This window comes from Carcharhinus amblyrhynchos, chromosome 3 (genome assembly GCF_965287045.1).
Source record: "Carcharhinus amblyrhynchos chromosome 3, sCarAmb.v2.hapA, whole genome shotgun sequence".
Lineage (NCBI taxonomy): Eukaryota > Metazoa > Chordata > Chondrichthyes > Carcharhiniformes > Carcharhinidae > Carcharhinus > Carcharhinus amblyrhynchos.
Genome location: NC_137326.1, coordinates 59,503,879 through 59,525,688, shown reverse-complemented (window position 1 = coordinate 59,525,688; position 21,810 = coordinate 59,503,879). Strand labels below are relative to the sequence as shown.

Below are 21,810 nucleotides of genomic sequence, written 5' to 3'. Positions count from 1 at the left end.
GAATTTTTACATTCTGAAACAGAATAAAGGAATTGAGGTTTATGCACAGCTGAAATGACCCAATTCTTGCAGCATCCCTGGATTAGTGACTGCATGTGTTGGCTAAAATGTTACAGCATTCCAGTGGTCAGATTCTATTAAAGCATTTTCAATGGTTGAAAGTCCTTGCGGATCCTATTGGAGTCACTATCCTCTTTGGGGGTTGGAAGATTGATGGGATTCATTGTGCCTCCAAGATGTTATGGCTGAAGATGAGTCAAATTAACTCTTGGAGACACTCAATGGCAGGTCCAAAGTGCTGTACAAATTGCCAAACTGGCTGACCAAAGGAACCTGAAGGTAAAATTTGTTAATGCTAACTAGCATTTGGCTCAAAGTAAACTTACTGGCCAAGTCATAATGGATAGGATGGACCTAGATAGATGAGCAGTAGGCAGCCTACCAGTACCTTGATCTTATGAACTAGGCTAGTTCAGTTGCTTCAATTTCAGTGGTACACTTGTACGTACTTAAACTCGGTAAGATTTGGCTCCGCCAATGTATAAATGAGGTCTCAGTATGTGGTAAATGCCTGTATGAGAAATCACACTCTATATTAATTGAAGAGTAACTGTAGAGATAGCTATAGGTTTTTCCATGAATTGAATTTGAGACTGTAGAACATGATGATGGATTTCCATGGGTAATAGACAGGCAAACATTCTCAGATGGATTTGTAAGTCTCTTAATTCTGAAATACCATAAGAACTTCTATCATATGGGACCTCAAGATAAGACTGGCTGAAGAGTATGGAGTGAGTCTGATGCAATATTTTCACTCTACATAGAGAGATGAAATTCAAGTTTGAAGTTCCAGTAGTGTTGAGCCTCAACTATGCTCAATTGTTGTTGCTCGTCCCCTTACCCACAGCAGAACAAAATGGAAAAAAAATCAAAGATTTCAAATTGCTATTAAACAGGAAGTCTTGTTGATGAGAATTGTGTTGTCAAGGAGGTTCCACTCACAAAACTCAGTCCTGGCAGAGCCCAATTTCCTTAAAACAGATCCAGAGGAAGATCCATTTCAAAAAGACAATCTCAATGGAGACTTGTTCCTTTTAAAGGATTCCGATCAAGAAATACCTCTTCTTAAAGTGGATCCTAATGATGACATTCATGCTTTAAAAGGAATATTAATGAAAAGATTCAGGATGGATTTTCCCAAAAAAATTCTAAAATTCTAAAAAATTTACCGTTAGGAGTCTAAGGGTTGGATTCGGATGTAATACAGATCTGAGCCTGAAATCCGCTTTGCAGCGCACCCATACGCTTTCAGCCGGCTCCGGTCCGATTCGCACTGTGGGCTGGGCTTAGCGCTGCCAGAACGATGGTATGCGCAATTTGAAAAAATTTGAAAAAGCGTGCCTGAGTTGGGAAAGAAAAAAGCAGAAGAGTGGCTCTCTGACACAGATCATCCTCTGGGAGGGGGTGGGGGGAGAGAGTGGCTCTCTGTCACAGATCATCCTCTGGGGGGGTGGGGGGAGAGAGTGGCTCTCTGACACTAGGAGTATAATATCAAGGGTAGGACTCTTAGCAGTGTAGAGGATCAGAAGGACCTTGGGGTCCGGATCCATAGGACTCTTAAATCAGCCTCGCAGGTGGAGGATGTGGTCAAGAAGGCGTATGGTGTACTAGCTTTCATTAATCAAGGGATTGAGTTTAGGAGTCGGGAGATAATGCTGCAACTTTATAAGACCCTTGTCAGACCCCACTTGGAGTACTGTGCGCAGTTCTGGTCGCCTCACTACAAGAAGGATGTGGAAACTATTGAAAGGGTGCAGAGGAGATTTACAAGGATGTTACCTGGATTGGGTGGCATGCCTTATAAGGATAGGTTGAGGGAGCTAGGTCTTTTCTCCCTGGAGAGACGAAGGATGAGGTTTATAAGATGTTGAGAGGTATAGGTAGGGTGGATTCTCGGAGGCTATTTCCCAGGGCTGAAATGGTCGCTACAAGAGGACACAGATTTAAGGTGCTGGGGAGTAGGTACAGGGGAGATGTCAGAGATAAGTTTTTCACTCAGAGGGTGGTGAGTAAGTGGAATCAGCTGCTGTCGGTGGTGGTGGAGATGAACTCGTTGGGGTCTTTTAAGAGACTTCTGGATGAGTACATGGGATTTAATGGGATTGAGGGTTATAGGTAGGCCTGGTAAGTAGGGATATGATCGGCGCAACTTGTGGGCCGAAGGGCCTGTTTGTGCTGTAGTGTTCTATGTTCTATGACACAGATCATCCTCTGGGGGCGGAGGAGAGAGAGCGGCTCTCTGACACAGAGCATCCTCTGGGGGGAGTGGGGAGTGTCAGAGCATCCTCTGGGGTGAGGGGGGATGCGGCAAGAGGGCTGATCATTGCCTGATAGTGGGGGACAGGCCTGATCGCTCACTGATGTGGTGGGGGGGTGGGGGGCAGATGGGTCTCTGGTGGGGGGGGTGCAGGGGGGTCTGCTGCCACTCTGAGGACGACCCCTCCTCCCCACCTGAGGAATGAATCCCTTCTCCCAGAGTGGATGTGCAGCCATCCCTGCCCCCTTCCCCCACATCGATTGCCCGCAGAGTGGCAGTGGACCCCCCCCCCCACCCCGCCCCCCCAGTATCAGTGAGCGATCGGGCCTACCCCCACCGCCAGACAACGATCAGCCCTCTCGCACCCCCCACCCGAGCTACATCTGACCTGCCTCCTCCTCCCCCCAGGGGATGATCTGATCCACCTCCTCCTCCTCCTCCCCACCACCCGCCCACCCCCACAAGAGGATGCTCTGACCCACCTCCTCCCCCCCCCGCCCCAAGGATGCTCTGACTCGCCTCCTCCTCCTCCTCCCCCTTCCCCCATCCCAGAGGATGATCTGGATCAGAGAGCTGTTGCAGGCTCTGAAGCCTCTTCAGAGGTTCCCCTGCAAAATCAAAATTGGCTTTGGATTTTTATTTAGCAGGTCACTAAAAGCGTGGACCTGGAACGGAACAGAAGAAGGTAAAATGGGATTTGGTGGTAAAGTTGAGCATGTGGTTCATTAAATCGATTTAAATACACGCTAATGCATTTAAATCGTTCTCCCGCTGCCCAAATTGGGTATCACTAAAGCTGCGATCTGCTTGGTTTCGGGTGCAGATCTCATTAAAAACCCGACGCCCAAATTTTCCACAATTTCACGCCCAAAAACGGGCGCGAATTTTTGGTAAATCAGGCCCTAAGTGTCAAATTCACGGGAAAACTGGAGTAATTCACTCTGCTGTTTTCAGTGGAAGTTCATAGTAGAATTTCCCACAGTCTTTGCACTGCCGAGGCCACTGGCATGAACATCATTAGATTTCAGAGGGCAGGACCTATTCACACCAGAGAGGCTGAAATCAGTGGGCCTCTGTGCATGTGCAGTGGGCCTGAAGTGTCATCCTCTCCTTTGATGGCCAGCTCGATAGCTGGCCAGCTCAGGACTCTTGCAGTGCTGCCCCCCATCCCCGCCACACACCCTGAACACAGCACCTGTCCATTTTCGGGCCAGCATTCCCATCCCTGATCACATCCTAGGCCCTGCCCCCAGGCTGTGCCCCCAATAGGCCCCACCCCTTGGCACTGCCCAATGCCTGATGGGCAGTGCCAGAGTGCTCCTTGGGCATGGATACTTTGCCCCTTGGGCAGTGCCAGGGTGCATAGGCTGGCGCTAACAGGGTAGGGTGCCCATGTCCAGGAGGCACCACCCCCTTGCCACCCAATTCTCTGGGGGGCCCCAATTGCTCCCCATCCCTTCACTACAGCAGGGTCAGGCTACTAGCTCCCGAAAAAGTGGGGAACTATTGCAAACCCCGCTGTAGTGAAACACTCCGGCGCGATGGGAGAATTCAGTCCACGGCCTGCTGACCGCATGTAAAAGAATGTAAAAAACTATTTAAATGCTAGCCCTGCCTCCCAGATGATTTCCAGCACCATGCAGACACTGCTGGAAATCTGGGCCTGGGGAGATGCAAGCGTGGCGCAAACACTCATGGAAATCCTGCGCATCAGCCGACATGCAGTTTTGCCAGCCCGCTGTGCTAAAAAATTAGCATAATGGGATGGGAGAATCGCCCCCTCAATCTGTGAAAAGTTTCTGGCAGTGAGAATTATTTTTGATTGATCCCTATTCATGGCACAAAAAATCTGTTTCCTGACAGTGGAATAAACTGGAATTTTGTTCTCCCAACTTTCAAGGTGGGTTAAAAGCTGATCAATCCTCCCGACGAACAGTGTCAGGAGCCTCATTAGCAAGCATTAGCACCTCATGTATGTTTATTGAGAGGCCACCTCGCCAGAATTAAGTTCCCCCTCCAAATTATGTTTCCTGCCAGCGAGAACTTAGAACATTCAGTTTTACGATGCATGTAAGTGGTTCGCACCCGGCGAGCTTCACCTCACCCACAACTTTGAGGTTCGTAGATGCTGCTTTTTCCTTCTTGGGGACCCTGTGTAACTTCAGTCGCATTGAGTGCTGTTTGCAAATGCTGCATTGAGGCTGAACATGGGAGGCAGGGCAAAGCTGGAAGGAAGGACATTTTGAAGTGGAAGCATGGAACAAGGTTTGGATAGGGAAGACAGGCTTATGGGAGAAGGGTGGAGAGTGTGCCTAGGGACAAAGTGGGGACCAATGTCAGAGGAACGTGGTTGGGGAGGAGAATATCTGGGCAATGAGGGGGTGAAAGTGTCTGGTAAATGGAGGGAATGGAGAGACGTGTCTGAAGGTGGGGGCAATGGTGTCATCAGTGTGGTCCTGGTGATGGGAATTCAGGTATTAATGATTGGAGGCAACAATCAATCACAATCAGAGGAGGACAAGGGATGTGATAGGGTGCAGGCCCAAGGTGAGAGTCTGGTAGATGAAGGTCTCATCAGGTGCATCACAGAGAGGATAAAACAGATAACCCTAATAACCAGAAGGTTAGGATCAGGGTGGGCACGGGGACAGTAACGTGTTTTGGATTGAGGGGTGGAAAGGCATGTGGAGGCGGATCATACTGGGATCCAGTGTAATGGGGGAGGTTCAAGGATGACAAAGGAAAGAGGAATTGTGATATTAGGTGAGTCTAGGACAATGGGGAGAAGTTGGTAAATGATAGGGGGAGAGTAGAAGGTGGTGGAGCAAGTTTGAAAGGTGATGTGCACCATTTTGTCAAACTGGCCTTGACTGCACAGTTAGTAGTCAGTGAGATCCTTTGAGGTGGGAGAAGGGTCTTTTCGGGTAAGTGGAATTCAAAGTCAATACAAATGGCTGACTGAAGGCTTACCCTAATAATTATGAAGCAACTGGACGTCAAAGACGTTCACTTGTGTTCCCCGTTCTGTGATGAATTCCGCATTGCAGCATTTTATTCCTGATTCATGGGTCTCATAACATTGAGATCGCAGCAAAGTATGGAGCTACCGTTCAGTCTTGTTTGCCATTTGCCGCAGTCAGATGCAGGGAGGGAGCGAGATGGATACGCCTAAGGGCAGCCAATTCACTATTCCAAACCTCCATCTTCCTGGCTAACAAGGGATCATGTATTAGTCTTCCTATGCTGTCAAGACAATCGTCTCTCTATCGAGTTTTGAGGGTGCAAGAGACCAGTAGAAAATTGTAAACTTGAAACTTCTTACCTATGGCTCTCAATGCCCTGCTTGAAGAACAATGTCTCCATGTACATTCATATGTGAATTGGAGGAACATCCATCTCTTATCCTTCAGCACTTCCTTTACCTGGAGGTGGGATGACATTTCTGGACGGAGGTCATGTGGAAGCATTTGGTTGTTCACTTTGAGATAGAGTGCAACCTGTAAAGGACAAGTTTACTTAATGTATCAGTTCAATTCACTCACACATCCACTGAGACATCAATGATTCAAGCCGCAGGCAACTCTACTTTGGTAATGGCTGTCAGCCAGATAATGAGGAGGGTCCATTGCAGGTTGGCATAGGATCTTTGACCTCATGAGGTAATAGCAGGGCAGACAAATTCCTGCCCACCCCATCATGAAATTTGCTAAGCATAATTCATGAGCCCAAAAGTGAAAGAGTGTGCATGTCCACTCCCTGTCGCTTAATGAAAAACATGCCGACTTTTCCTCCCGCCATCAGATTCAGTCTCCAGAATGGAAAATTCTGTTCTAGATTTCTAACATGCTGTAATTGCTCTTGTATATCATGATTCATTCAAATCCAGGTGCTTCCAAATGCTTTTGAGAAAAGATTGTGTAAATTCAGTCACATTGGTGTACAGCCTCTGCTTAAGACTGAGAAGTACCTAATGTTCTGGGCTAACTTCTAGACAACGCTTTCAAATTCTTTCTCCTAGGACCCACTTTTGCTAGCTGGCCAACCTTCAGGACCCATGCCATGTTTATCTGCCTTTAATGTGACAGGTGAGCCTGCTTGGTCCTCACGATCTCACTCCAATTAGATTCACAGGATGAGAGGGCAATATGCATATCAGAGTTCAGCCAGTTCATTTGTGCTGTTTTCATCTTTGTGAGGATGGGAAATCCAGCCATGTACATGTAGATCATCATGAACGGCAATAAAACAAGATGCTTGTTTTACTCCACATTGGATATTTCTGGAAGATGCTAATCCAGAATGATGATAACCTCGTGGACTTCAGGTGTGTTTTTAATGTGCTATCACAGTTCAGGTGCAGCAGGTCAGTCTGCTCATTGGAGTCAGTTGTAACTTAATAGCTGACTTTAGGCTCTCAAATTCACAGAGATTTTTCATCCTTATCTTCTCTTTCAAACTCTGAAATATCTCTTCTGGAAAGTGGCAACAAATCTGGTGGTCAGATGCTGGAATCTGAAATGAAAACAGAAAATTCTCTCCCCATTGATGCTGTCAGACCTGCCGAGATTTTCCAGCATTTTCTGTTTTTCAATCATCCTTTCTTTGCAATTTTATGTTCAATTTGTGGGTGCGATCTTTCTGTCCAGCTGCGCTGATTGATTAGCATGGCAAGGCTGGAAAATAGGAGGGCAGTCAAAAAGTCAGATTTGTGCCTGGCGTCAAGTCGTTTGGTATTTTCCCAGCCACTTTTTCCTAGTGTGAACAGTTTGGGCACGAAGCCTATTAGCTTGTATTTAAATGAATTTCAATATCATTAGCAAGTTCATCACGGCTGTTTCCCCCCCTCCAGTAACTTTCCCACCTCTCCAAAGTGAGTTCATGCCAGCACAAATCACAGACGTCTATAAAAGTCTGGACCGAGCACAGCAGTAACAAAGGAGAATGAGGAGGTCACTACCGCTGAGCACTGGAGGGACAGTTTCGCAGCCATTGCTGTGTTGATGACCGGTGTGGGAGACTTCAGTAGGTTCTGAGGTTTGGGGGGGATGGGTCTTGTGCCAGTCTGGGGGTCCTCAGCTCAGCGGTTGCTGCGGGCCTGGGATTCGTGTTGCGCGCATTCGCCCCGGCTGAAGTCCAACCCTCGAGGGGTTTTACATGAAGTTGACTACCAACGGGTGAATATCACTTTGGTCGCCCTGTTGTTTGTCTGAACAAAGAACAACCCAGCATGGGAAACAGGCCCTTCGGCCTAACCTGCTGAGCAGGCTGTGTGGCTGACTGTCGACATTCCATCCCAGGTCCCATTAACAGTTAGTCAAGCAGTATGACGGGATATGTGTCTGGACAGCATGCCACTTACTTGAGAAATGTCACATGAATTGAAGATTTTGCCAGTACATGTTGCATGCTGACCTGGCTGTCACTAACTTTTTGTTCCTCAACCTCCCACACCAAAGGCACTGAGGAGATACAGTTCAGGGACTCCACCTCCAGTTTTCTGCCACTCCTGGCAGTTAATGGGCCTTCAGAGACAGAAAGGGGAGATTGAACACCTGATAGCTGGAAGGGCTGGGGGTGTTGGGGGTGGCATTTGTTGGGGCTGTGCTTTGGCAGGCAGGGGTTGTGACAGAGGGGTTGGAGGAAGGTACTGGAGGGGGACAGATGCTGGAAGGCACGAGGTGTGGGAAAGGGTCAACATTGCGGGCACAACTGACATGACTGATATCAGGACGGAATGGAGACTCATCCTTCCTGCCCAAAGGAGGTCGTTCATCTTTTTCCAGCACTGGTTGCCTTTCCTTTGTGCCAGTGCACAGGCACTGACAGCCACCACCATGACCATGACCACTGGGTTGTTGCCAGTCTTGAGGGAAGAATATTGCCTGCCTCTCCTCCATAGTGTTTAGCAAGTGGCCCAGCTCTACCTCAGTGAACTGTGGGGAACTTCTTTTGGGTACCATCTTGCTGGCGTGACTGCCTATGCGTCCATCGTTAGCACTTATATATAGCTCTCACTTGTTAATGTCATACAGCTGCAGCCACTTTGGACAAGTCACATGCCAGGAGGTCCATTCCAACGAGAATTGCCTGGCAGCTCTTCCATTGCACAAAGTGCTCTCTGAAATAAACGATGCAAATATCTCCGGTTTTCTCATTCGTTTGACACTTAGAATTGTTTGGAAAGATCGCGCCCAAAGTTGGCAAGATAAGACAGAGTTAACATCCAACTTTCATCACGAAAAGAATCTCTGGAGAGAACGATTTTTCAAGATAGAAAGCGTGGATTTCATACGTCTGCCAAGCATCTGGCCCCTTGACAGCCAACGTACCTCTGTGTGGGACAATAAATGTGTGTGCTCGGCCTTCATTTCGGAGCACAGAGACTTGAAAAGCCTGGCATTGAGTGCGTTGCGTTTAATGAAATTCATGACTTACACAGTTTCTTTTAACACTACTTCAAGATCGGATGGAATTCCTTTTGATGCCAATGCCCTACGATGAATGAAGCAGTGATTCCAGACAATGTCTTGACCAGCTGCCTACTTAATCCTTATTATACTGCACTGTTTTTCCCAGTCAAGTTGGCTGCTCCATCACTTGAGATCCCTCTGCAATTAACCTAGTTGAGCCTGCATCCAAGGGTTCTGAAAGAAATGGCGGAGGTGATAGTGGATGCCTTGGTGGTTATTTTCCAAACGTCACTGGATTCCGGGGAAGTGCCGGAAGATTGGAAAACGGCTAATGTTATGCCGTTGTTTAAGAAGGGTGGCAGGCAAAAGGCAGGGAATTATAGGCCAGTTAGTTTAACGTCTGTTGTAGGTAAAATGTTAGAATCCGTCATCAAGGAGGAAATAGCGAGGCATCTTGAGGGGAATTGCTTGATAGAGCAGACGCAGCACGGTTTCGTTAAGGGGAAGTCATGTCTGACAAATTTATTGGAGTTCTATGAGGATGTGTCTAGGGTGGTGGATGGAGGAGAGCCAGTGGATGTGGTCTTTCTTGATTTTCAGAAGGCATTTGACAAGGTACCTCACAAGAGGTTATTGCAGAAGGTAAGGGGGCATGGAGTTGGGGTAGGGTGTTAGCGTGGATAGAGGATTGGTTGTCAAATAGGAGACAGAGAGTGGGGGTTAATGGGTGCTATTCGGATTGGCGGTTGGTGACTAGTGGAGTGCCCCAGGGGTCGGTGCTGGGGCCTCAGCTATTTACCATTTATATAGATGATCTGGAGGAGGGAACTGAGTGTAGCTAGGTTCCCATACCTCAGTGAATGGTGTCCATAGAATCTTCAGTCATGAGGACGATTACAGTAATGCTGTACTTCAGGCTGCTAGCTGACCTGTGATCAAACTTTGCACGGCAAAGGCTGTAACTGCCAGGCTTAATGTTAATGTTTTAATTTCATTACAACTAGGTAAATCAGCATTATATATGAAATGATATAAAGAACAAACAAAGAACAATACAGAACAGGAATAGGCCCTTCGGCCCTCCAAGCCTGCGCCACTCATGCGCCCAACTAGACCATTCGTTTGTATCCCTCTATTCCCTGTCATGTGGCTATCTAGATAAGTCCGCCTCAACCACCTTGCTTGGCAGTGCATTCCAGGCCCCCACCATCCTCTGTGTAAAATAAGTCCCCCTGACATCTGTGCTGTACCTTGCCCCCCTCGCCTTGAATTTGTGACCCCTTGTGTTTGTCACCTCTGACCTGGGAAAAAGCTTCCCACTGTTCACCCTATCTATGCCCTTCATAATTTTCTACACTTCTATTAGGTCGCGCCTCATCCTCCATCTTTCTAGGGAAAACAACCCCAGTTTACCCAATCTCTCCTCATAGCTAAGACCCTCCATACAAGGCAACATCCTGGTAAACCTTTTCTGTACTCTCTCCAAAGCCTCCACATCCTTCTGGTAGTGTGGCGACCAGAACTGGACGTAGTATTCCAAATGTGGCCTAACCAACGCGCTATATAGCTGCAACATCGTATGCCAACTTTTATACTCTATGCCCTGTCCAATAAAGGCAAGCATGCCATACGCCTTCTTCACCACCCTCTCCACCTGTGCTGCCACCTTTAAGAATCTGTGGACTTGCACACCCAGGTCCCTATGTGTGTCTATACTCCTGATGGTTCCACCACTTATTGTATGGCTCCCCGCTATATTAGATCTACCAAAATGCATCACTTCGCATTTATCTGGATTGAATTCCATCTGCCATTTCTCCCAATTTTCCAGCCTATCTATATCCTGCTGTATTCTCTGACAATGTTCATCACTATCTGCAACTCCAGCAATCTTCGTGTCATCCGCAAACTTACTGATCGCACCAGCTACATCTTCTTCCAAATCATTTATATATATCACAAACAGCAGAGGTCCCAGTACAGAGCCCTGCAGAACACCACTAGTCACAGATCTCCAACCAGAAAAAGACCCCTCCACTGCCACCCTCTGTCTTCCATGGCCAAGCTAGTTCTCCACCCATCTAGCTAGCTCACCTTTCATCCCGTGAGATTTAACCTTTTGCACCAGCCTGCCATGAGGGACCTTGTCAAATGCTTTACTAAAATCCATATAGATGACATCCACGGCCCTTCCCTCGTTAATCATTTTTGTCACCTCCTCAAAAAACTCAACCAAATTTGTGAGGCATGACCTCCCTCATACAAAACCATACTGTCTGTCGCTAATGAGATTATTCAGTTCTAAATATGCATATATCCTATCTCTAAGAATCTCCAATAATTTCCCTACCATGGACATCAAGCTCACCGGCCTATAATTACCCAAGTTATCCTTGCTACCCTTCTTAAATAACGGGACCACATTTGCTATCCTCCAATCCTCTGGGACCTCACTTGTGTCCAGTGAAGAGACAAAGGTTTCTGTTAGAGGCCCAGTAATTTCATCTCTTGTCTCCCTGAGCAGTCTTGGATAGATACCATTAGGCCCTGGGGATTTGTCTGTCTTAATGTTTCCTAAAAAACCTGACACTTCCTCCCTTGTAATTGAGATTTTTTCTAATGGGTCAACACATCCCTCTGAGACATTACCAGTCAACATGTCCCTCTCCTTTGTGAATACTGATGCAAAGTATTCGTTTAGGATCTCACCTACTTCCTTGGGTTCTAAGCATAATTCCCCTCCTTTGTCCCTGAGAGGTCCGATTCTTTCCCTGACAACCCTCAGGTTCCTAACGTATGTATAAAATGCCTTAGGATTCTCCTTGATCCTGTCTGCCAAGGACATTTTGTGACACCTTTTTGCCCTTCTAACTCCCTGTTTGAGTTCTTTACTATTTTCTCTGTATTCCTCCAGTGCTCCTTCTGTTTTTACCTGCCTGGTTCTTACGTATGCCTCTTTTTTCCTTTTGATTAGACCCATAATTTCACTGGTTATTCACGGCTCATGAATCCTACCTTTCCTATCCTCCCTTTTTATAGGCACATGCCTCTCCTGCAGCCCTATCAACTGCTCCTTAAAAGACTCCCACATGCCAGATGTGGATTTACCTCGAACAGCCTCTCCCAATCAATGGCCACCAAATCCTGGCTAATCCGGCTGTAGTTAGCCTTTCCCCAATTCAGCACCTTACCCATAGGACAACACTCATCTTTTTCCATTACAATCCTAAAGTTTACAGAATTGTGGTCACTATTTGCCACATGTTCCCCTACTGAAACTTTGATGACCTGACCGGGCTCATTCCCCAGTACTAGGTCCAGTATAGCCCCCGCTCTAGTTGGACTGTCAACATATTGTTCCAAAGAACCTCCCTGTATGCATTTTATAAATTCCTCCCTGTCCAGACCCCCAGCCCTAAGCGATTTCCAGTCTATACAAGGGAAATTAAAGTCTCCCACTGCAATAACCCTATTTTTTCTGCACCTGTCCAGAATCTCCTTACACACCCGTTCCTCAGCTTCCCATGGGCTATTGGGGCGGCCTGTAGTACACCCCAAGCATAGTGACTGCACCCTTCTTGTTTCTGAGCTCCACCCACAGTGACTCATTACATTACCCCTCTAAATTGTCCACCCTTTGTACCACTGTAATATGCTCCCTCACCAGTATTGCTACTCCCCCACCTCTTCTCACCCCTCCCCTGTTTTGCCTAAAATACTTATACCCTGGAATATTCAGCTGCCAGTCCTGTCCTTCTTTTAACCAAGTCTCCATCACTGCAACCACATCCAAGTTCCACGCAAGCGTTAAGGTTCTAAGTTTGTCTGTCCTGCCCATTACACTCCTTGCATTGAAGCAGATGCACTCCAGACCTCCAGGCCCACTGAGCTTATCCTCCCCCAGAATGCTCTTCCTCTTAGATAGCCTTGTCCTGGCCCCAAGCTTGTCCCCAGCCTCTATGCTTATTGACCTATTGTTTTGATCCCCACCCCCTTAAATTGCTAGTCCAAGTGACCAAAGTCTTGTTATTCAAGTAAACAACTTCATCCCCTTCCACATGGACAGCATGCAAAGACTGTGCGTCTTATTGAATGGCAGAAAGATCCAGCTGCTATTAATTATGGGCAAGATTCTCTAATCTCATCCATAGCACCCCGCTGCAAGCGAGAAAAGTGAATTTGGCATTCCAGCCAAAACTCCATTTACTTTCAGCCACCACACAGAGAACCCCAGCCATGAATGAGGATGGAGATTTTTGGCAGATATTTCTAGTTCTATATATTCCCTCACATGTTGGGAAACTAAATGTTCAACTCATTTTCAGCCATCAGCACAAGATAATGCAGGTCAATACTTGTTTCCCAAACAATGATGATATCAAAAAAACAGAAAATGCTGATCATAATGCCTTGATTATAAGGCATTTCTAATTCAACAAGTGTTTGATCCAAACAAGGAGGAATCAGGATGACTTCTAGGCTCGCTTAGCTATCTTGAGTAGCCTTGAATTGGTACACCAGCTGAGCACAGGCATAATGAGCTACGCTCATTTCTATCAGAGGATTCCAAGCACGCCATCATAGTTGAAGCACTGGTTTAGGTTCATGGAAAAACCATGAGATGTCCTGGAATTCAGTCCAAAAAGCTTTCAATGATTGCAGCCATCTGTTACACAAGATGCATAACCTCACTTCATAAAGAGAAGGAAGGTCTTAGTATCAGCAAGCAGACCACCCAAAGGAGCAGCAGCAGCTTTAAGTGGCTTCACAAGCTGCAGCAAGGACCATTCATCAAACTTGCATACTTACTTCCTTCTCTTAGCTTGGAAATGTGTCCACTGCAGTAATAGTCCCAGTATCAATTGTGAGCAACCTATGGCCCACAGGCTGCATACAGACTGTCAGGTTTCTGACTGCGGCCTGCAAGACATTTTGAGAGGATGGGTGCAGAGTTTGCAAGAATGAAAGAGGAGCCAGGAGATAAAAGGAAGTCAGAAAGAGCAAAACTAAGAGTGTCACCAGGAAAATAAAGTAACACTAGGAAGAGTGTGACTGACATGGCAACACAGTGGCACTGCTGTCTCACAGTGCCAGGGACTCAGGTTCAATTCCCAGATTGAGTCACTATTTGTGTGGAGACTACACATTCTCCCTGTGTCTGCGTGGGTTTCCTCCAGCTGCTCCAGTTTCCTCCACAAAGTGAACGATGTGCTGGTTAGGTACATTGGTTGTGCTAAAATTTTCTCTCAGTGTACCGAATAGATGCTGGAGTATAGCGACTGGGGGATTTTCAGTGACATCATTGCGGTGCTAATGTAAGCCAACTTGTGACACTAATAAATAAACTTTAAACTTCAAAAGCCTAGAGGATAAATAACATGAGAAAGAGTGAGACTCAGAGTGGAGCCAGACAATGTGTATGGGAAAGAGCGAGACTGAGAATGGAGTGATAGGTTGGCTTTCCTCATTTATCTTTAAAAACAATTTATTGATAACTGTAAAGTTTTCTTCGTAATAAAGTTTTAATAACAGTAGTATTAAAGCTTATCAAGAACAATAGATTTTATTAATTCAAATAAATAATAGTAAATTAAAATAAATTAAATATCTAAAACACCTATCTATAATTAAGAAATGTATAACTTTTAATTGTAGCTGGTATTAGCTTTGATCAGCAGAATAAATTGTAATATCTGCAAGGTAAATGTAAATATTTCTTTTGATTTTCCCATTTGAAGTTGATGATAGTTCCATTAATGTATGGAATACTTAGTGTTTTATGCAAATCATTATGAAATATTTGGTATGTATTAAATGTATTTAATCTTAATGATGAGGTCATGGTTAGCACACATGTTGGATTTCAACATTGCAACTCACTGAGATAAAGGAGTAATGCGGCCCACTCACAAGTCCAGGTTGCCTACCATTGCTCTAGATCTCCACCAGAAGTGCCTTAAATCTTCAACTCCCAAAAATTACGTTCTGCCAGCTGAAGGACCATGCACATAAAGCTTATCCCTTTGCTAAGGGTGGCACAGTGGTTAGCACTACTGCCTCACAACGCCAGGGATCTGAGTTCAATTCTGGCCTTGGGTGACTGTCACATGTGGAGTTTGGACATTCTCCTTGTATCTTTATGAGTTTCCTCCAGGAGCTCCTGTTTCCTCCCACACTCCAAAGATGTGCAGGTTAGGTTGATTGGCCACGCTAGATTACCCCTGAGTGTCAGGGGGATTAACAGAGTAAATATGTAGGGATAGAGCCCAGGTGGGATAGTTGTTGGTGCAGACTCCATGGACTGAATGGCCTCCTGCTCTGTAGGGATTCTATGATATAGGACACTCTGCACATAAAAAAAACACTGCTTTAGTGTGAACAGATTTCTAATGACCATTAGTCTGCCAGCTCTGGTTAGACATGTTTCTGATGCTTTCATCACATGACTGACCACCTCCAACAGCCCTGAACAGTCAAACAACCATTTTACCCATTTCCAATGTTTCTATAATTAATGGATGATAATGTTCAAAAAAAATTTAAAATGCACATTTTAAATACTCCTACTATTTTCTTCTGGATTGTAAGCAACCATGTCCAAGATATTAATCTCCACTTATTGGAGACTTCAAAGCCATTTAGGAGGATTTTCAACAGCAATTTGAATTTATAATGTTGTGAATATCCCAAACCACATCACAGGAGCAATATCAAATAAAATTTCACACTGAGCCATATAAGATATTAGACCAGATGACCAAGAGTTTGGTCAAAAAGGTAAATTATAAGGAGTGTTTTCAAGGAGAAAAGTGAAAAGAAGCAGAAAGGTTTAGGGAGGGAATTTCAGAGCGTATGGCCTTGGCAGCTGAAGGCATGGCCACCAATAATTGAGTAATTAAAATTGAAGATGCCTTCAAGGCCAAATTCCAAGAGCACAGATACCCTGGAGCGTTGTGGGGTGTAGGAGATTGCAGAGATAAGGTGGTGCGAAGTCATTGGAGGGATTTGAAAACCAAGTTGAGAATGTTAATATGTTGTTTGACCTGGAGACAATGCAAGTCAAAGGGTATAGGGATTTGGTACAAGATGATGCACGTGAAGCAGTGTTGGATTATCTCAAGTTTACAGAGGATACAAATTGGAAGAACAGCCAGAGTAAGTTTGAATAATCAGGTTGGGAGATAACAAAGGCAGAGATGAAGTCTTCAGCAGCAGATGAGCTGAGGCAGAGGCAGATTTGGATGATCTTACAAGCATGCAAATATAGGTGTTTTTAATGGTGGCATGGATATGTAGTTGGAAACTAATCTTGGGATCAAATACGAGACCACAGTCCAAAGATGTGCAGATTAGGTTGATTAGCCGTGCTAAAATTGCTTAGGTTAGAGGGATTAGCGGGTAAAATATGTAGGGATATGGGGATAGGGCCTGGGTGGGATTGTGGTCAGTGCAGACTCGATGGGCCGAAGGGCCTCTTTCTGCACTGTAGGGTTCTATGATTCTATGATTATCCACACCTGATAAATTTAGACAATGAGCTAGAGATGAACATGCTTGATGAGAAATTTTGAGCTGGTCCTTTGGAAGGTCCAGGTGCATGTACTATGAAGTAAGAGTGTGGCCTTATGTAAGTAACATGTTATATATGTAAGTAACATAAATAACATTTGTGACATACAAGTACCAGACAATGACCATTTCCAACAAGAGAGAATCAGTCATCTCCCTTTGACATTCAGTGGCATAACTATCACTGAATCCTCTATTCTCCACATCCTGTGCCGAGAATTCTACAACGAGCAACTCATCTACAAGGCAGAAGTCAGGAGTGTGATGGAATACTCTCCACTTGACTGTATGAGTGCAGTGTTAACAACACTCAAGAAGCTCAACACCATCCAAGACAAAGCAGGTCACTTGTTTGGTACCCCATCCACCACCTTCAATATTGGCTGTTTCCACCACCAATGTACAGTGGCAGCAGTGTGTATCATCTACAAGATGCACTGCAGCAACTGATCAAGGCTCAAATTTATGACCTCTACCACCTAGAGGGACAAGGGAAGCAAATCCTTGGGAACAGCACCACCTTCAAGTTCCCCTTCAATCCATAAGCCATTCTGACTAGGAACGAAAACTGTTTGTCACTGGGTCAAAATCTTGGAATTCACTCCCCAAAAGCACTGTGGTTGTGCCTACAATGCATGGAAACAGTGATCCCAAAAGATGGCTCACCACCACCACTTTTTCTAGATCAGTTAGGGTTTGGCAATAAACATTGCCCATATCCCAATGGACGTGGAATGAAAGAGGATTTGAATGAGGAAGAAATGAAAGAGGAAGATGCAATTAATACTTTGTATTCATGGTCTTTTTTTTCTGGAAAAATAATCCCATATACTTCTCAGATAGAGATACATAAGGGAATGAATGATAGAAGGTAACCAAATCCCAAGTTGAACTAGAATTGATAAAAAAAAACAAAATTTATTTGTAAGAAAATATTAGCTGTCGCAGCCTGCCCAAACCATGATAGCTGGAGCATCATAACTAACATATGTTTCACACAAATCTCTACCCCAGCAGCCAAGTAATCGCCAGGGAGAGACAAAAATTAGAGAAAAACCAAGGACCAGTTTGGGTGAAAAAATAGTCTGGGTAGGATTAGTAAATCTGCAGTTGACACAAAGATTGGACAGGCTGTTGACAATGAGGCAGAGTGTCTTGGACTATAAGAAGACATCGACAGAATGGTCAAATGGGCAGATAAGTGGAATTTGGAATTTAATCCTGAAAAGTGTGAGGTGGTACACTTTGGAAGCAGTAATTTGACAAGAAAGTATTCAGGGAATGGCAGGACACTAGGAAGTTCTCTGGAACAAAGGAACCTTGGCGAGTTTGTCCACAGATCTCTAAAAGCAAAAGGGCATCTTCGTAGGGTGGTGAAAAAGGCAAATAGGACAGTTGCCTTTATCAATCGAGGCATAGATTACAAAAGCAGGGAAATCATGTTGGGTTTGTATAGAAGTTTGGTGAGGCCACAGCTGGAGTACCATGTGCAGTTCAGATTGCCACATTACCGGAAGGATGTGATTGCACCGGAGAGGGTGCAGTGGAGATTCACCAGGGTGCTACGTGGGGTGGAACAATTAAGTTATGAAGAGAAGTTGGATAGGCTTGGGTTGTCTTCGTTGGAGCAGAGAAGATTGAGGGGTGACCTGATTGAGGTATACAGGACTATAAGGGACATAGACAGAGTGAATAAGGAGCAACTATTCCGCTTAATTGAAAGATCAGTCACGAGGGGACATAGGTTCAGAGTGAGGAGCAGGAGGCTTAGGGGGATGTGAGGAAAAACATTTTTACCGAGAGGATGGTGATGGTCTCGAATGCGCTGCCTGGGATGGTTTTAGAGATAGGTTGCCTGACATCCTTTAAGAAGTATCTGGATGAGCACTTGGCACACCATAACATTCAGGACCATGGGCCAATTGCTGGCAGATGGAATTAGGTGGGAATTCAGATATTTCTAATGTGACGGAGTAGACTTGATGGGCTGAAGGGCCTTTTCTGCGCTGTGTGATTCTATGATTCTCAAATCGGTCACTGACCCCCTCATGAGATAGCATGACCAAGTTTATCTGTACAGACATAATTCCTGTAAATGTTGCAATCTCTGCCCCAATCAAGAAAATCAAGCTCATTCATGAAGCTGTACAGAGAGTCAGCACCCACAACAACAGTTGACAATGTATTCTTGAGGCTTTCTACTTTCTTTTGCCTAACATCCAATCTATTTCTTCTCTTACATAGCTTAACGATAGTAGAGGCAAAGAGTTTTAGAGTGGAACAAGATGAAGGCTTTGCCAATGAAAAGGTAAAGGGGGAGCCTCAGAGGATAAAGGACAAGTAAAGGAGGCTGAAGGAGCTTGCTGAAATAGGGAGCAAGGCCACGGGGAACTTCAGATGAGGGGAAGCTTTTGAGTTGAGAGCATTGTAGGTCAGCTAGGACAAGGGATGAGCAGGACAGGATGCAAGAAGCTTTGCTTTTAATAAGTTGAAGCTTGTGAAAGATAGGAGACCAGCAAAGAGAACACTGAGTTTTTTCAGCTGAAAAGGGCAATTTATGAATCTGGAAGAAAGCAGCCTTGGTGATAGGTAGGATGCAAGTTTGAAAGCTCAGTTCGGGATCAAATGAGTCTAGTTCAACATGAACAAGTTTGAAAATATTAACTTTTGAAAGATGATCAGAGTTAAACTTAAAAAGTTAATTGAGAATTATCATTATCCAATCAGTCAGATTCCAGGGCAACCAATATGGTGGGGTGTTGAGTTTTAATAAGAGTTTAAGGCAGGATATAACATCAGTAATAATATAGCAAAAATAGATGACTGTGACAAGTAGTGAGTAGCAGTCTGGATTGGGGAAGATTGGGGAAAACAGCTTTTTGACTCTTCACTTCTCTTCTTGGTGTTCACGTCTTCTTGACTTCTGGAACCTCTTAAGAATATTTGACTGGAGTCTTCCTTCAGATTCCTTGTACACCATCTGCTATAACGAACCCTCACAAACTCTCTTACTTTATACCTTTTTTCACAATGTTTGGATGGATTATTGGAAACTCTTTTTGGTTCTCTAAAGATTTACTTTATTTCCAAATACTCTATTTAGCATCTTGGATTTCCTTGTCTAAACGTTTGAGTTAGGCACCTTGCCTTTGATGTCAGTCTGCCCTCCATTCACCTCTTAGGCCTGTTCAGGGGGTTTTCTTCTCAGGGCTATGTATTGCTAAATTTAAGCCAGTACAGGGAATCATGAAACGTAATGTACTGATTTTAAGACGTAACTTTATTTAACCAAACAATCGAGTGGGAGAACGATATAAAGTAGCCCAGCACTCAAAGTATATACTCTGAAAAACAGTGCTCCCATGAAGGCAATTATGTATTTACCAAATTATATTGCCCATCTTTCCTGTGGGCATTATCCAATAAATATTGATACAAATCAGTCAATAATCATCCTGTCATTAACTCCAGCCAATAATAATATACATCTTGATCTCATGGAATTTCATTTGTTATTAGTTACACTGGTTACCTCCCTGTGTTGCCCAGCAAGACAGTGAGATGTGAGAATAATTCCCACCAAACTGAACTTGCGTGACACTCACGCAAACCTGAAAAATCTGCCTACCACCTGCGTTATCAGCTCGGAGCTGTATAGCTCTATTCATCAAACTGGCATCAGTAGCCATCTTGTTCCCAACAACTGCTGATAATGTAGCCTGCATTCAGTAGAACTCTGGAATGCAGGCTATCTCCTGCCTCATCTATCAAGCCCTGTTGTGTTTTGCCGCTGGCTGAAGCTTTCACAAAATGTCACTAATAGCAAACTGCATTCATTTTATTAATTCAAATACATGTTTTAAATGAGAAATACTCATTATCTATATAGAGCCGTCTTCTATAGCAACAGCCCTTGTCAACACTCTCCATTGCCTAAGATCATTCACTCTTAAGTCAATATTGTGTTAGTGTTCTTAAACCCATGGTTATGTGTTTTTATTAGCCTAATTAGGCCCCCTACATCAGGCCTTTTGCATGCATTATTGTCAACTTCTTACCCCATCTATCCCTTATCAAATCTTAAGCTATCTTTACCAGATTAGTTACATTCTCCCATAACAACCTACTACCAGTTAGATTGTTATTATCAATTATCAGGCTGGTAAGCCAGGCTATTATTCAATGCCGTCAATATTCATCACAAATCCACCATCGTCCATAGGTACCTTGATTACAGCTTCTCACAACCTGTTTCCTGTAAAGACTCCATCCCATTCTCCCAGTTTCTTTGCCTCTGCTCCATTTGTTCTGATGTTGCCACTTTCGAAAATGGAACTTCTGACAAGTCTGCCTTCTTCCTTAACTGAAGTTTTCCTTCATTCTGTGATTCACAGGACACTCAAACAGGTTTGACCCATTTCCCGCATCTCTGCCATCACCCCTTCCCCTCCCTCCCAGAAACTTAACCAAACCATCTTTGCAAATAGTAAATTTGAATGTGGGGTATCCTCTTGTTTTATGTAGGTAATTTAAGGCTTAATATTTTTAATAAGCTTATTGAACCTTTACTTGTGTTTGTCCTTTGTCCATCTTGCAAATAAGTGCAGTGAAGTAAAACTTTTGGGTAAGTAAAGTGGTCGAAAGCATCTGAGGTTTTACAGGTACAACAGTGTTCAAGAATCCCCCTTGTCCTCACTTTCCACCTCACCTGCCTCTGATTCAAAGGATCATCCTCCACCATTTATGCCAATTCCAGCATAATGCCACCATGAAACACACCTCCCCCTCACCATCCCGCAAGTCAACATTCCGCAAGGACCGCTTCCTCTTTAACACTGTTAATGTTTCTGTGTCTTTGCATATTTGACCTTAGTCAAATCTGGCCTGTCAGAGGTTTGACTGTGTTTGATTCTAATACGCCCACTTCTTTAATTTAGGATATCCAATTTAATTGACCTTTATACTAGGCCCTGATTATATTACCACGGTACCTCCTCTTCGTGCAGTGAGCGTCAGTGAACCGGAACACACAATTCTTACCAAACCATGTCAATGAGCAAGTATCCTGAATCCGAGGTTGACGGTATCATCCCTAATCCACAATAGTAACAATAAATGAACTAAAATAATAAAAAAAGTAATAAACAAACAATAACAATAGAGTTTATATAAAACAAAGCAATAAAAGTGCAAAATGACAAGTGACTATACATTTTGCAATATAGATAGGAGAGCATCAAGGTTCTTGATTGTGGAGCATTTCCCAATGTCGGATGGCCCTTGCTGAGTCCAAGTATTGCGGGAATTCCTTCTTCTATCTAGCGAATTTAAATGTGAGGATGGTTAGGTTCACTGCTATACATAGGATTCCTATTACAGCCAGGTGTGATGAATGCAGATCCATGAGTGGATTTGGACATTTGAACCCCAATCCCAGAGATCCTCCGACCATGTAGTGACTCTAATTTCACTAACGTTCTTTTATATTTCCCTTGTTTGTTGCACCACTTT

At 44.5% G+C, this 21,810-nt stretch overlaps 1 protein-coding gene across 5 annotated transcripts in view; it reads left to right on the top strand.

The window, feature by feature from the left end:
• The window catches only part of dock3 (dedicator of cytokinesis 3), a 965,674-nt gene that overhangs the window by 828,625 nt on the left and 115,239 nt on the right, over nucleotides 1-21,810 (top strand). The window lies entirely within an intron of this gene.